The sequence below is a fragment of the Hippoglossus stenolepis genome, chromosome 8 (genome assembly GCF_022539355.2).
Source record: "Hippoglossus stenolepis isolate QCI-W04-F060 chromosome 8, HSTE1.2, whole genome shotgun sequence".
Taxonomy (NCBI): domain Eukaryota; kingdom Metazoa; phylum Chordata; class Actinopteri; order Pleuronectiformes; family Pleuronectidae; genus Hippoglossus; species Hippoglossus stenolepis.
In genome coordinates, this window is record NC_061490.1 from 3,733,625 (window position 1) to 3,739,509 (window position 5,885).

The following is a 5,885-nucleotide window of genomic DNA, read 5'->3' on the forward strand; positions in this document are numbered from 1 at the left end:
GTCAAAATGCAGCTATATACTTCTTATACTGGTCTTGTTCTCGAACAACTGAACTTGTCCTTCAACAGCAGCTGATTCTATACAAGCTTGCTTCAAATGAATAAATGTATAGCACACCAAACTTTTTTAACAGTGAGACATGAATGTTTTTACAAATATATTATAATAAACAAAACTTTAGACGAAGCGCATAATAAAACACAAATACTGAGTTTGTAAATCAAAACTAATATAAAAGAAAGGTTGGGAGACTTTACAAATACATGATGCTGCAATATCTCATGCCAGGGTCCGACACAACTTGCGGCCCAAGGCAAGTAAAGGTTGATGCAGGGAAAGTTCATAGTGTCCCTACGGTCCAATGAGAGCTCTCTAATCAGCAGACTCCAATCTGCATACTGTTGCTTTCTTGATGATTTTCATGTTTTGCTGTTGTGCATGAAAATTCCAGGAGATCAATAATTCGTTTCTCGTTCTTCGTGTTTTTGAAACATCAATGGATCCACTTGCTTTTATGGACACCAACATAAGGGAAAGCGAAAGAATAAAAACTCAAACTCGAGTAAATCTTACGCAGGGAATAAGTCCATTGTCCAGGCAGGACAATGGACAAACAAACCAAAAAAGACAATGGTGTCTGCTGTCTCTCTTGCACTAAAAGAAAAAACATGAACCCTTCCCGGTGCCTGGCTGTCTATGCTGCCTAACCATATATAAAATATCACCTGGTGCCAAGTACCTTCAAAACAAAAGCATCAATTACCAAAACTAAAAATGACTAAAACAATACTGTTTATTGTTATTATTATTAGTCTAAAGGCATAATCTAACTAGCAACATTAAACGAAACTAAAAACTAAATAAACAAATGCTTAACTACACTCAACACTAATGAAAACAATAATTAGCTCCAACAGTTACCCTCACTTAATGTTATTATTCAGAAATCTTATTAAGCTTATTAATGGGTTTATATAAATTATTTTCTCTATCAAAGATAATGTGTTGCCATCTTTTGGGTCTTAAATTACACTTGTTGAGCTCTTAAAAAGCATTAAACTTGACTTTAAAAATGGTCCAAGAACCCTGTATAGCCGAAGCACTAAAATAGTGATTATGAAAAATACAGATATAAATTGATCAGCTGTGTGATGATAATAAAAACAAGGGTCATCCGAAAAGTTGAGCAATTATAGAAATTCCCATCTGTACTTTGACCTTGTTGTGTGTTTATTGTTATCTCTGCTGGCCTGTGTGATTGCTTCACATTACCATGTAAGTCAACAAACAACACAAATAGCTCCACATCTGTTGGAATCTACCTAAAACAGTTTCTATCTGGATGCATTAAATGATTTATATATGATAAACTTATCATTATCTCCATGGTGCTTATTACATTTCAGTAATAATTGTCTGTGAAAGAATCAACAAATATTTTCTGACTGTTCCCTGTGTGTGGAAGGCAGACCTTAAATTTATTATAATAGCACCTAATGACTAGATAACAGAAGGTTCCCCTGTTTTTGGTTACCTGCAGTGGTAGAGGAAGTAATCACAGTAAACACTTTACTTCACTAAAACTACAAATAGACAAAATGTGCTCAAGTTACCACATTAACTTATTTACAGCTGGTACCAGTCCAGCCTCCGAACCCAGTGGTCGTCGCCATTTGTGTTTACCGGAGAGTTCCTCAACGCTCAAGAATGAGACCAGTGATAGGCCTGGTCGCATGTCACTCAAAGCTCAGTCAGCCAATCAGAGGAGGGGCTCATAAATAATTAATGAGGCAAGCGAAAATAGCCTGTTCTGTCTTGAGCGCCAGAGAGAGGCAGAAGAGCGGATATGGATATATCATCTTGGGGGTACCAATACCTCAAATTAAATCCCAGAAAGGTGTAAAATATGGGCCCTTTAAATCTTAAATCCACTTAAATCCACATTAAAAGTAAAAGTATTTGTCGAGTGTATCCTATTCCCTGATGCAACAGTCTACCACATCATTATTGCTGAGTCTCGACCTCTTGTGAATTTATTTTAGACGTTTCTTCACCAATGATGCTGCTGCTGCTGGAGGAGGCGGGATCAGTTCTTACTGGACCGCTCTAATTGGATCAAAGGACCAATTCCCCTCTTATTACTGATGACATTTAAAATTGTAAAAAACTATGTGAACATGTAAGGAAATATATTGTAAAAATGTAGTGGAGTACAAAGTATAGATATTTGCTGATAAATGTAGAGGAATAAAAAAGAAAAGTACCTTGAAATTAATCTACTTAAAGTACAGATGCATGAAAAATGTACTTCAGTACATTAACAAAGCAAATGTTCTTTGGTAACCTGTGCACCATATTTTTTTAAGACAGACATATTTAATGTTAATGTTCTAGTGAAATATCAATTGTGCGTTTTCACCATTAAAACAACACTTTCACACATGATATATGAGTTCAATTTAAGTTTATTGTCAGGGTACGTCCTCAGTTGTTTACAACCACAGTGAAATTGAGAGTTGTAAAATTACAATAGACAAATGGATTAGTAGCTGTTGTGGGAATCCAAATGTGGGGACAGAAAATCCTCAGAACTTCAGGGGATACCTCAGACATAGACACGGCCACTTTCGGGGCAGCAATGACAACATTGCCTGCACGGCATGGGGCCGCTGCCACGCCTCTGCCTGAAGTGAAACGGCATCTGTGTGATACACAAGTGATATGAGAAGGTGTACATCATCGCCATCATTATCAGTCACTGGGCTTATGTTGTCTCCTCATGAGGAGAGAGCATCAGGGTCCTATGTTCTGCAAATGCAGTGAAATTGGCTGATGGTATTTGGTTTAATTCATTCATGTGATTAATCATACCATCCACTGACGTCCACTGGACTCCGCTGGCACCTCTTGCGGATCGCCATTGCCCATTGGATCCTTAAGCACTTGTTCCTGTTAATGATATCTGAGTAACTACATCTTCAAATTCTGACAAACTCTCATTGTGAATAAGCAAAATAAATGATTCAGATCATGCTCTTACTTCAGCGACTGACACAGCACAGCCCTCCTGAATGCAAATAAAGGTGAGCAAGACGGCCACTGCAGCTGCAAAACCGCAAGTCTTCATCTTCAGAGATGGTGGATTGGTTGGTTCTTTGGGTGATTCCTTTTTGAGCTGTTCCCCAGTGCGATGGTTGGATGTGAAAGATGTGCACGTATTTATAATCACTTGGTCCATTGTTGTGTCATCATTGGCAGAATGAATGGACTTTGAACCAACTCCATGGGAGTTGATCCAAATGGGACTTTATTGATTGTGGGCCATATTGTCTGTTACACAACCTCAAATCATCCCCAAACTTACACTAGTGAGAAAACACTTTTTAAAACCTGAGTTTTTCCAGCTGTTACTTTACCTCTACATCATTCAACGTCTCAGTGTTTCTGAAATAGAACAACTAAACTGAAGATTTGAACATCTAATATCGTTGTTTCTACTAATGAAGTAGATCACTGCTACTCTTTCTAACTTTAACTCAAGAGACATCACTTGAGGATATTTATCAGACTCGTGTCTGTGATGCAGCTCCCAGTGATGCACTAGTATTCCCACACACCTGTAACGTGCATGCAAAAGAGTCATTTTCATTTTAAGTATTATTGTGTTACGTCTACACTGTAAAAAAACAACAAAAAATTATCAAGTTTGGCAGCAAAAGCTTAGTGTTAAATTACATAAAAAACATTTAGTAATCCTACCCTACTTTTGTTTTTACAGATACAAGTGCATACATTCAGCAAACAGGATGTGTGCGATTTTTGAATTCAGAGTTAAAAGTAATTTAACATCCAAGACCATTAAAGGGATAGTTCACCCAAAAAGTGAATATGAATGTCGGGGACACTTGGATGACACCACACGAGCAGTAGGGAGGCATGCTATGTTCTTTTTGTTGTTTTATAACGTCTGAATAAGGACTCGCCATTAACTTCAATTGTATTGGATTTGGTTGCAACTCTGTTTACCCCTGACACTCCAGAAGGGTTTTGTGGACTTAAACACTTGTGGAGTAACCCTTTTTGCAGTGTATACTATGACTCAATTTACTTGATTTATTTATCTCTTGTGAATTAAAATCCCCAATGTGCCAGAAGACTGATGTTGATTGAGACACTGGTGTGGTTCTGTGATGTCTCAGCACAGGATCAAGTCCCTTCCCACTGCAACATATGAAAAACAACCTGTATGGTACTCCCTCCTACAACTTGTGCACTGTTTGCACTGCGCCATCAAAATCATCACACAAACAGGCAAAGAGAGTTTCAAGGTCAGGTCAAGGTTGTTGGAGAGCTGCTTGTATATTTATTAAACGTATTGAATTTATTTAGATGTAATATCGCTTTTCAGACTTGAGGTCTTGAGAATATATCCACACTCGTTTTACATATGAACAACATAGCAGGAGATTCTCTGGTCAGACATTCAATTTAATTCAAAAAACTTTATTTGTACCCAAAGGGCAATTCTAATAACAACACAGAAGTCTCTTTCAGTTGCTTTCATATATGAGGAATAATTACCAGCAGAGATCACATTTTTTTGTTTACAACACCGGTCAACTAAAGCTCTAGAGTTTCATTGTCTTTCTAAGTTGGCAATTTCGTCAGTGTCTTCTACGTGTATGGCTCCCTATTTCTGTGATATTTGTATTCCTCTAATATTAGTGTTTTTTTTGTCTTAGAAATGTCATCAACTCACTCACGGTGACTCATTTGCATAAACTCTTGTTATATTCTCACATGGGCTCATTCGCAGTTGAGTTATTTTACTGGGGGGTTTGCTGGAGGAGTTCAGTGCATGTGTGAGAGCAGCATATGATGACCTTGTGGGGTTCAAGTCAGCGGTTGTAAAATTGAAATGTTGTTAATGCTATAAGCTGTAGGTCTCTGGTCAAGTTTTAAATGTTTCAGTTTTGCTATTGGCAGCAAAGAAAAGAGAGTATCAGCAGAAAACACCATCAGAGAAAATGTGTTGGCTATTGCCACTGACCAACCAGGCCTTTATTTTCCTTCATTGTTCTTCTCCCGCCTTCCCTACGTCTTCACTCATAGCAGTTGGTACCACAGTCAGGAGCAGTGAGACGCTGTGGCACAATACTGGGAACTCAGCCAAGGCATGTGTAACACAGGAAGAAAATCCAAGGGGAGACCATTGTAACGAGTCCAATAAATGTTTTCACTTGGATGTATTAGAAACAAAGCGGGGCTTATTACAGCGCGCATGGGATTTATTGTGAGAGCGTGTAAGCGGATGATGTCTTCTGCACCGAGTCAAAGGCCACTGCTTTTCTGTGGCAATGAAACAATTTAACAGGAGCTGTTGCACCAAGGAAACCTGGCTTCTGCTACTTTGGATGTAAGAAAAATGTTAAACTGCCTCCCTGTCTCCTCATGTGAGGATGTAATAAATGCATGAGTGGATTTTGCTTTAATTTAACTTGCTTTTATCTTTTTCTAACAACTGTGATAAAAGATATATATATATATATATATATATATATATATATATATATATATATATACGACAGATGCCACTGCATCTGCAAAGACATGCTGGTTTTGTGTGTTTCAATTATCTGATAAGTAACATGGACGCTTATAACTTCCATGAAACCCACAACATAACACTGATGCTTGCGAGAAACGGAAGCCTTTAAAAATAAATAGAATTACAGAGCTGTGTTTAATACAGAGCGCCGTGCGCTGCCGTGCTCATTACTGAACAGGCGGTGGACTATAGGTAGGTTGGTCAGGTCACATGTAACATCGTTTTTCAACCTCAACCTTCATAGACACCGACCTACGCAGACTCACAGTTCTGACGG